Source organism: Thunnus albacares, chromosome 8 (genome assembly GCF_914725855.1).
Source record: "Thunnus albacares chromosome 8, fThuAlb1.1, whole genome shotgun sequence".
Classification (NCBI taxonomy): domain Eukaryota; kingdom Metazoa; phylum Chordata; class Actinopteri; order Scombriformes; family Scombridae; genus Thunnus; species Thunnus albacares.
In genome coordinates, this window is record NC_058113.1 from 28,010,009 (window position 1) to 28,020,628 (window position 10,620).

At 41.5% G+C, this 10,620-nt stretch overlaps 1 protein-coding gene and 1 long non-coding RNA gene across 7 annotated transcripts in view; one reads left to right on the forward strand and one right to left on the reverse strand.

Annotated features, from left to right (window-relative positions):
* LOC122987805 (DNA-binding protein SATB1) overlaps positions 1-10,620 on the reverse strand; it is a 67,413-nt gene that overhangs the window by 53,472 nt on the left and 3,321 nt on the right. For 4 of the 6 annotated variants that reach the window (XM_044359836.1, XM_044359837.1, XM_044359835.1 and 1 more), the window contains exon 1: positions 285-467. The exons of 1 other annotated variant lie outside the window; for it this stretch is intronic. The gene's annotated coding sequence lies outside the window, so the exon portion shown is untranslated. Of the gene's footprint in view, positions 1-284; positions 469-10,620 lie in introns of those variants that run through there. One more of the 6 variants, XM_044359838.1, reaches the window with a different exon arrangement.
* Positions 281-1,165, forward strand: LOC122987832. Its single transcript, XR_006404615.1, has 2 exons — positions 281-359; positions 587-1,165. It is a non-coding gene; the product is annotated as an uncharacterized LOC122987832 (long non-coding RNA).

The following is a 10,620-nucleotide window of genomic DNA, read 5'->3' on the forward strand; positions in this document are numbered from 1 at the left end:
GCTGTTGTCAAAGAGTGACAAGGGCAAAATCATCCTACCCCCACGCAAAAGATCATGAACTCCTCCATTCATAACATGCAATGAGGCAACTAATTCCCCACAAATAGGGGGCCAAAGGAATCCAGACCCGGATAAAGTCCAGATCCAGGTCAGGATTTTTAAATGACCTTAAAACACAGAAAACAGGAGCAATAGTTCAAATGGACACATAAAGCCCTAAAGGAGGGAGGAGAGGAAGGGGGGGGGGGGGAGTTAAGAGAGGACAAGTTGAGTGGAAAACCAACCTGAAAAGCAGCACTTCAGCACTGGAGAGCATACAACACCACCTGGAAAACGCGTCTTCTTCAAGTTTGGCCAGGGTAGAAAAAGAGACAAAAAAAAAAAAAGAAAAGAAAAGAAAAGAAAAAACCCGCAAAACAACTCTTCCTCTCTTGTTATCTCTCTTTCTTTCTCTCTCTCTGACACACACACACACACTCACTCTCTCTCTGTCTCTCTCTACGTGTGCATGACAGAAAAAAAAAAACGGTTATTAAAAAAAAAAATCAGTTTTTAAAAAGACGCCTTCTTCTGCTCTTCTTCGCAGATGACTGGCAGACGGTGCGAAAAAACAACACCCCGGGTCTATGGAAGAGGCGATGAGGTCGAGATGGACCGTGATAGGCGAACATTGGTAAGCGGTTATGTATGTGTGTGTGTGTGTGTGTGTGTATGTGTGTGTCTGTGTGTGTGTCCGTGTAGCCCCTAACGTTAGCTAATTCCGTCCAACTGGAGGAAGAAAACGGCAACCGTTAGAACCGTTAGAACCGGCGACATTTAGCAAAAAGTGGACGGTTAGCCGCGTCCATCGGTTACAAGTGAGGGCGACTTCTGCTTTAGTTCGCACCACAACATCCAAATATCGGCAGGCAGGCAGCCGTACAGTACAGTTAGCAGTCGCCAGTATAAACCAAAGCACCTCGGACACAGTTGTAATAATAATAACCGCCGCCGAGACCCAATAAAACCCCCGTTGTGTATGTTCACGGAGGGGAATAAACGTACACAAAAATGGCTTAACGTCGGCTTAGCTAGATTTGACTACCGGCAGAGACTGACTGAGAAAGAGAGAGAGAGAGAGAGAGAGATAGGAGAGAGAGAGAGAGAGAGAGAGAGAAGGAGAGAGAGGAAAAATAATAACCGACAGTGTGATCTCGCTATCGCGTCGGAGGCGATGTGGAGACGATATGCGGACAGTCGAAACAGGTTCGCTAAATAAAACAAGGAGAAGGAGGGGAGAGGGGGGGTCAAAAAGTGCGGTTTACTTTCCCGATGTCGAGGATAAATAAGGCTTGCTGTGGATGCATAAGAGAGCTGCCTGCGATAGTAGGAGGTGTCCTGCTGGTTGGGGATTGGCGTCCGGACGGAGCTCCTCTTTCTTTCTATCTCCCTCTCTGTCTCTCCCCCTCTCACCCCGTCTCTCCCTCTCTGTCCCCATTAAATTATTAGTTGTATTGACTCATCACTCCCCCCCTCCTCTCTCTCTCTCTCCCTCTCTCGCTCTCTCTCACTCTCTCTCTCTCTCTCTCTCTCCACTCCTCGCTGGTGCTGCCGCTGCCTGTGCTCTCCCTTTCTCCTCCTCATTTCAAATGGCGTGGTAGAGGGGGTAAAACATTTTAGGGGAAAAAAAATAGAAAGAAAGGAGGGTGATGTATGTGTGTGTATGTGTGTGTGTGTGTGTGAGAGAGAGAGAGAGAGAAAGAGGGGGAGAGAGAGAGGGAGAAAAAGAGAAATAATCCCCCTCATAAAAACCAAATGATTCCTCCGCATCTCAGGCCGAAAAGTCCTGGCGGAGACAAATAAAGTGGAGAAAGTGGACTGGGAGAGAAACCACACACACACACACACATAAACACACATGCACACACACACACACACACATGCACACACACATACAAGAACAGGCTGCACATACACACACATACACACAACAGAAGGGGACGGTGTTGCGATTTCCGGCTGTGCGCGCAGGAATTTTTAATCAGCTTGATTAGAGTGAGGCGGTCCTGCATTTAACACACACAGATGCACGCGCGCACACAGTAAAAAAAAAAAAAAAAAACTAAAAACATTCATTCATGATGTGTGTGTTTTTTGTCCATTTTTTATTTTTTACTTTTGCTCAATATATAGTTTTTATTTCACAAAATGCTGCACTATGCAGTGATGTGGTTTAAAATAGCTTAAAGGTAAGGTGAACTATTTGATCTACAGTGAGTGGGTGGTCATCCTGAGATAAACATGACAATAAATAATAAAGAAACCTAAAAATACATTCTGTGTTTACAGAAAAAAAAAACTTTTATATGTCCCAAAACACTCATTTTAAAACCTCCAATAACTTACATCTGTTTGTTTAAAAATAGGAATTTTTGCATGTGCAATTAATTTGGTTTTGTTCTATTAGCTTAAAAAAATGCATGTTTTCAGTCATGGTATTACTGTTTCTACACAGTTTGAGTTCATCATTTCACTCATGACATTGTTTTATTTGTTATATTTTTCTTTTGTAAAATATGTCTCAAATTATAGTTATAGACTTACTTTTTTTTACTATATATGTTATGAAATAACATCTCTTAAAGCTCAAGGAGTGATAGCTTTAATCAAATTTAACACCACATGACTTCCAGTTAATGTTCATTCTTAAACAATAATTCAAACACATCATATTTATATGTTTAAAGATGTATTCATTTACATCTTGCAACTTTAACAGACTATGTTATGTTATTTACACTAATAAATATGTATGACCACCTTTAAAAAGTAGGAAGGCTGTATCCTGCACACTTATAGTGGCTGAAATGAGCTACATCCCAAGTAGTTGTTGATTTGTCAGTCAGTATGAAGTTAGAATGATTTCTTAGGCTAATATCTACTTTTTTGGACTTTAAAAATGGTACAAAAACATATATGGCATAAAAGAATCACTGAACAAACAAAAATATGTATTGCATTTTCAGGGAGGCGCTGATTTATGTTATTTTCTATTAACAGATGGTATGAAATGAGATTTTAGATCAGTCTAATAGACCAGAGGGGTGATGTGTGCATATTAAATAACTAAAAACATAGTTCAAGATCCATATAAAACACTCATGGGGTAACCTTCCATTACATCACTATATATTTGAGGGTTGTTGTTCAATAAACAACTATGTTCTCGCAAATAAACAAACAACGCAAAGACAACTTGACATTTCTCATCTTAACATTCAGCTATCGCAGTGTTATTCTGCTATTATTTCACAAATGTTACCTCTGTAGCAGGTCATACTGTATTATGTCAAAGTAGATTATGCCAAAATATTAGACGAGCTAATCTCTTGTTGATACAGTCAACAAAACCCTGAACTGTCAGAGTGGTGGAAGGAATGAAAGGAGGAAAGAAAGGAAAAGGAGGGATATTCGGGAGGCTGGAGAACGACACAGCCTCTGCAAACAATAGCAAGCTGGAAGGTTTTTCTCAAGTTGACGTGTGAGCTATTGTTGTTATCTTGTAATTATTTCATGAACCTCTCCCTGCTGCTTTGTTGTTCCAGGGCAAACTGCAAAAATATCAGACAAGGTAATCTCTGTTGATATTGTCAATAAAAGCCTGATACGGTGTTTTTACCTAACCTTAAGGTGGCCTAATAATACCTGTTTCACTTTGGCTTTATGAACAAAGGCCAAACTAATATCTGGTCAACACAGGTGACAGTAAATGCACCATTGCTGTCTAGTAGTGTAAGGTGCAGATGCATTCGGCTCTCGATATGAGGAGCCAAAGTATCTGTGTGTGTGTGTGAGAGAGGCAAAGTTCAGTGTTGATGCACAGAGGAAATGCTTTAACGCACACATGAAATATAGTGATATTAATACAAATACTGTGTAGGATAAAAGTACACTTAAAGTTAAAACCAAGTGTTCATTCATTCATTTTGCTCTGTTGACAACAGAAGTACATACTGTAACAGGTGGAGCGTTCTGCTCAGCGTCATCAGACCAATATCTAAATCACACAATGATGAACTGACTAGCATGTCTGTCCAGGTTGTGAAAGAACAAAAACAGGAAACCAACAGAAAACAGGAAGTGTGTACACCTATGACGGCGACAAAGCCAGAGGTTGCGAACCGACCGTAGAGGTCAGGTGCATGTGAGATGTTACACAACACTATCTGCTTACTAATAAATATTTGCAGGACTCATAAACTTCCTCTTAGCATAAATATAGTAATAGTACATCAAGTTGTTTCATAAACAGTGCAAACCACAGACGTTAGCTTTTCAAAAGTAACCACCAAACAGGTGACAGCAGTCGAAGAAACTCTATGAAACAACTAAGAAGAAAATTATTCAAATGTACAGAAGCTGTTTACAAGCTGAGCTTTAGAGAAAAAAAAAAAAAGATCAAGGTCCTTTAAAATAAGGCTGAAATTGAAAGAGATGAAAAGCTGAGCACCGAATAAGTGATGGTGTGTTGTATCACCATGCAGTAGAATCATTACAGTTACACTTCAATGAACCCCCAGTTGTGAAACCAAATCATTGTTCCACCCACCCATGTGAGGTCAAAAGTTTGCTCATTTCAAAATATATTCATGGCTGAAAAGGCAGCATTGGAAATTCACCACAGAAGGCCAGCGGAGAAGCTTTTAACGGAAAAATACAATGCGAAACTCACCTTACAGACCTGAGATGGAGAGATGTCTTGAAGTATTGACACTTAGTTAGCATGAGGCGTAAGTTTTAAGAGGGGGGGGGCGGCTGCATTTAAAAGGGTCCCGTGTCTGTGGTTTTTTAACAGGAAATGTAAGAGTTGTTGAAACTATTGCATAAGATAAAGATGTTTATGGTCTTGAGCAGAGGCTACCGCTTAGATTCAATGATCAATTCTCATCTTAACAATTCTCGGGGTTTCAGTGAGCTGCCAACATTGTGTACTAAACACAGCTGCGGTGTGCTGTGTGGTTAAATGGCTCCGCTATGTGTCTGAATAAAGGACCCGAACTGTGGAGTAATTACAATATTTTCAGAGGTTCATTTCAATGTGAGATATTATTCACAGTCTGAAAAATGTGACAAAGATTTTCACAAAGTCACTCAAGACATGAAAGTAAAATTGACAAATGAATCATATTGAAGATAGTGTCTATCTTGAGCTACATGAGAGGCACATTAAAGAGGATGAAATTGGCCTGTCCACATATTTTTTATTATTACTTTTTTAAGAATAAATGATGAAAATCAAGTATTGTTTTCTTTTCTCTCTGAAATGAAGGTGCATCATTTCAGAAAGTGTTTCATTTTGCACAACGTGACTACTGGTCAGGTTCACTGGTGTCACTGTGATATGTAGTAACATGAATTGCACCGACAGGCTGCAGCCCCCCCCCCCCCCCCCCCCCTCCTCCTCCCCAACACCCAAACCTTCTCTTCAGCAGTTCATTTTGCATCACCTACACCTGCACGGCATCACGGCACAACATTGTGCATGTTGACATGTTTTCCACGTTGACATGTTGTACATGATGTTTGCTACAGCTCCTGTTTCTCTCTTTGTTTTTTTTGTTTTTTTTCCCTTGGCCACAGTTAGCAGCATTCGGAAAACAGGAGTGACGGTGAAAGCGAGCCATTGTCGGCAAAATGCTCTTTTCTATCTGGCATGACGCAAGCAGCCGCAGTCATTTCCACTGTGATTGTCGGGCACCATCAGAGAGCATCGATAACCCCTGCCAGGCCTTGGCACCGCCAACAGGTGCCGGCACTGCCAGCTAGGTTGGCACCGACGTGGCTGTGAAAACCCTCTGACATCCAGAAGGGCACAGATTTGCACTGAATGCACCACTGAATCAACACTGCTGATTATCAATTAACATATACCGTTTTGTATCACACAGAAAAGAGGGAAAAATGGGTTTTGAAACACAGAAAGCTTGTTTTAAAAATACTAGCTGTGTGCTGTTATAATCATGTGCTGAATACAGATTTAGCTCTGTTCAAGGTGGGTTTTTACAAGCCAGTGCGGCTTTGTGTCGGGGAGATACAGTACGTGGTGAGCTATGCATGTACACAAGTGTAATTGTTCAGGCAGGATTTTGTGCCTGTTGGCTACATTTGTAAAGAAAACATGAAAAATGACATGAGAAACATGACAGACCAAATGCTAAATTGCAACAAAAGACACCTCATATTTAAATGTCAGGAGTCATAGCATTACACCGCAGATACATTTCATCTTCAGTGTGTGTATCACCACAGGTACTGTACTGTCTTATCAAAACTATCAGATCTGGCCTCCTCCTTTTTTAAACCACATTTATGTCTCAAGAGGAAATATATATTATGCTTGTCTTATTAAAAAAAGACACTAATAATCAACACACAAAGGGGTAAAAAGACTGAAAATGAATAAGAAAACGTATAATAGTTGGCTCAGCATGCAGATGCGTCTTTATTTACTGTGTCAGGCGAAGCCGGCGCCATCACTTACTGTACGTAGGTGTTGTGATGTCTTCATGCTCGCCACTTGTGATGCTTCTAATGGGCATTAATACGATTATTTGGATTACTAATACAAATTAGTCTGCGCATCCAGTCTGAGCTAACACAAACAGCATGGGGGGGTAAAGCGCTGTCACTGGTTCGACTTTGAGCTTTCTGCAAAGTGTCTCCCACAATAAAAAACACACACATAAACATAATAGTATTATTAAAGGCAGTGAAGGATTTAATAATCTGTCGGGGGAACGTGTCAAAACATGCCTGCATCAGTGTGGGTGCACAGATGAACCTCTGTTGAGACATAAGATGTCATGTACAGTGAAAAAAGGAAAACACAGGGGGGGTGGAGGGGGGGTGTACAGTAGATGCCGTGCAAAACCATTAAGCAGTTAAATGAGTAATAAAAGTGACAAAAATGAAATTAATCTCTTATCTAAACAAAAGGGTTGTATTGGCGCTGGAGTAGATGGTATTTTATTTATTAACAATTACCGGCTTCATTTTTTTTTATCATGAATGGATTCACATCAAAGCGAGACTTGACTTTTGGAACAAAGAAATTGTTTTGGCATTTGTAGGACGTTACGTGGGCATGGCGTGGGTTTCAAAAATGTTTGAAACCTACACATGAACGTAACATGAAGGCCACTTCTCCAAAATACTGTACGGAACTGGAAATCTGAGACACTGAGACGATGGGAACGAGTGTAATGCGTCATCATTTCGTCGGCTAAGTTCCCACTTCGCTTGTCTTCTCAGAAATACCATTGTTTGTTTACGTGTGATGTGATTGATTTCCCTGCAGGACTGTTAACATGCACACATTTACAACCACAGGCCGGGTTAGAATCACTTCTTACTGAGTTCAGGGTCTAGGTGGTTTATTAATGTTTCCCCCCTAAGACATCTGAGGACCATGAAAAATTGCTTAATCAGTTGTTACGAGGTAAGCACAGATAGACTGAATATTCCATAATGAACATATCCTCCAAATCAAATTAGTTTCATGTTTTCCATTAGCCTCTCATACAGCGAGTGTGGCTTTCAATTACTAGTGAAATAAGGTGATTTCTACATTTCTCATATGTCCGCGTTTCGGTGTGGGAGGAGGGAGGAAAGAGAGAAAGAAGGAACAAGGGGAATGTAATGAACTGAGAGTCGGCTCCTAAGTGCTTAATTGTTTTATAATCACATGAAGTCGACAGAAATAGAAGCGGAGCGAGTGGTCTCCACCTCAGGTCTGCTGACAGGAAGGCCTAACGCCAGTTGGCCTCAACGAGTCTCTACTGCGCTACAGTGGAAGGGTTTTTTTTTTTTTTTTTTTTTTTTTTTTTTTCCCTCCTCCGGCGATATGTCTGAACGACAACCACGGCTCCACCGACACCCCTTGTTCTCACATCGTAACTCTCCACTCTCGAGACGCAGCCTTTAGACGTGTGGTGTGCACTGTACACAATGCAACTCCCACGCACAAGCAGATGCACGCCACACACACAGACGCATGTACATCTGCTAAGCAACGGTGTTGCTTTGACGCAGTGTCGAACAACACCTCTGCCTTCAGGGTCCGGGGCCCTTAATCTGCACCTTGACTTAACAGTCAGCGTCGGTGTCATAAGGTCGACGTCGAATATGGTTATTCTACCGCTGAGCGACGCGAGGCCAGTTCAAGCCAGCGGCAAGCTTCCTCACAGGAATCTGTTTTAAAGATTCGAAACTGTATCCCTGCCTTGTTTTTTCACTTCCTCCTTCTCTCGCTCTCTTTGCCTTTATCAAATTAAAAAAAGCCAATTAGACATAGAACAATCAACGGGTATCAGAGGCAAGGCCGTTTTTTTTTTTAAAGAAATGACTTTTCTGTCACTACTCGCTGGAACCCGGGTCATCACATGACCGACTAATCAAACTCTAATCTCTGCCTCGTGGATTGCAACAAATAAACAATTAATAGAGTTAGAAAGACAGGGGTGTTTGTGTGTGTAAGAGATACTGAAGACGGCTTATTCCACGTTGTGGCACTGAGAGAGAAAGAGAGAGGACAGACTGAAGGGGTGAGAAAGGTTGCCATGTCCTGCTGGGTTTTTCCTGAAGTGGGGGGGGGGGGGTGGGGGGAGAGAGAGAGACGGTGAAGGGCACAGTACCCCGGCCTTGTGGGGAGTTCTTGAGAGTGTTAAGGAAATGAAGGCAGGCGATGGGATGGTGTTACTCGCCTCAGTGTGCGAGAAGTGATGCTGGAATATAAGCATGCGGGGAAAAAAACGGCGCTTAATATCGAGGCTTATGCAGAAGTATTAAATAAGAGGTGCAGACTTGAGAATGTGGTTCATTATCTACATATTTTTTTTTCTTTGCACATTTAATCCCTTGTCAAAGGATGCATCATCCATCCACTGACGAACAAAACAGTTGATAAGGCAAGGGTGTGTGTGTGTGTGTGTGTGAGAGAGAGAGAGAGAGAGACAGAGAGAGAGAGAGAGAGAATACAGTATGTGTTGAAATTGTTTCATTGGAGTATGTGGGTGGGTATTAACAACCTGATCTTAGCGGGATGCGCTTTCCTCTAAATCGCTCTCTCTTTTTTTTTTTTCCCTGAACAAAGCATTCAGAAAAACCTACACAGATCGGATAAAGACAAGCATCGGAATAAAAGACAATGAGTTTTTTTTTTTTTTTTTTTTTTTCCCTCTCGAGAAATTAAAAAAAAAAAAAAAAAACATACATTGAGATCTGTAATAATGTGATTTGAATCGTGAAAACTTACATGCTTTCTTTAAATGATATTTTCCACGGTAGCATGAAGCACGCTAAATAACAAAAAAAAATAAACAACTAACATAGGAGGGATGTCATTTTGTTAAAGCGTGACAAAACCGACATGACGGACTTTGGGTCTTTTATCTCCTGGGGAGAACACGCCAACCCATTCGGTGAACAGGGCTGATTGTGAGGGACCCAAAAACAATGTGACGCTTTTATCACTAAGCCAAGGAATCTGGATCAACAGTATGCAAAGCATATGCCAGAATAAATGCAGTCGAACATGCTGGGACAACATAACCCCCCCCGCACCCCCCCCCCCCCACACCCGCCCCCCACCCTCTACTAACCAGTCTCTCTCTCTCTTTTTTATAATATAAAGAACTTTCCAGATAATGACAAAATGAGCTCTAACTCCCGAATCACACACTAAGTATTCACCCAGGGTGGTATGTCTGTAACTGTCGGAGAGGGAGGGAGGGAGGGAGGGAGGGGGTGGTGGTGGGGTGGGGTGGGGTGTGGGGGGGGGGGCCCTTTCTTACATTTTTGAGCCCTGGAATGCAGCATTCCCTATTAACACACCAACCTTTTCTTTTTTTCCCAAACTAGTTGCAACATGTCATCAAAAAGAAAAAAAAAAAACCGCTGGGAATCATTGTTATCTTTCTCCTCTATTAGCAATCATAACAGAGCTATTTCATACAGAGGTAGAGATGGCGGGGTGTGGAGGGGTGGAATCCCCAAAGAGCCACACATTAAAAAACGAGACAGGCCTCTTATTTACTGGCGGCAGTCTAATAAATACATTTGCTGGCAGCTAAACAGGTATTTACTCTGCTCCCTACCACAGGTATAATTTCACTGTTTGCTGAGCTGTTATTTTGCTACAGCGATAATTATCGAGGTGGTAAAGAAAGACGATTAATGGTTTTAGCCGAGATATCAGTCTCAGCAAAGTGAGGCACAGCCCAGCTCTAAACTCCCAGTAAATACTCAACAGTTAGGGGTTTTAATAATCAGAGAATCCTGAACACAACCCTAACACACAAAACAAAACTGAGATGGTTGCAAACATACAGAGGTTTCTTTCTTTTTTTTTTTTTTATTTTAAAGAAGAGACAACATCTTTCCCTGGACGTTTTTATTCTACTAGGAGCGATAAAACTGATGATTCAAAAGCATAATTCAATTTTAAAGAAAAGTGACGAAGCATTCTTAATATCATTTCACAGCAAAAAACAACAACAACAACAACCAAAATCACAACCTATGCTCTCCAATGTGCCGACTAATTGGTCTCTCAGGGTCACAAGACAAACTTTGCCATCTCGC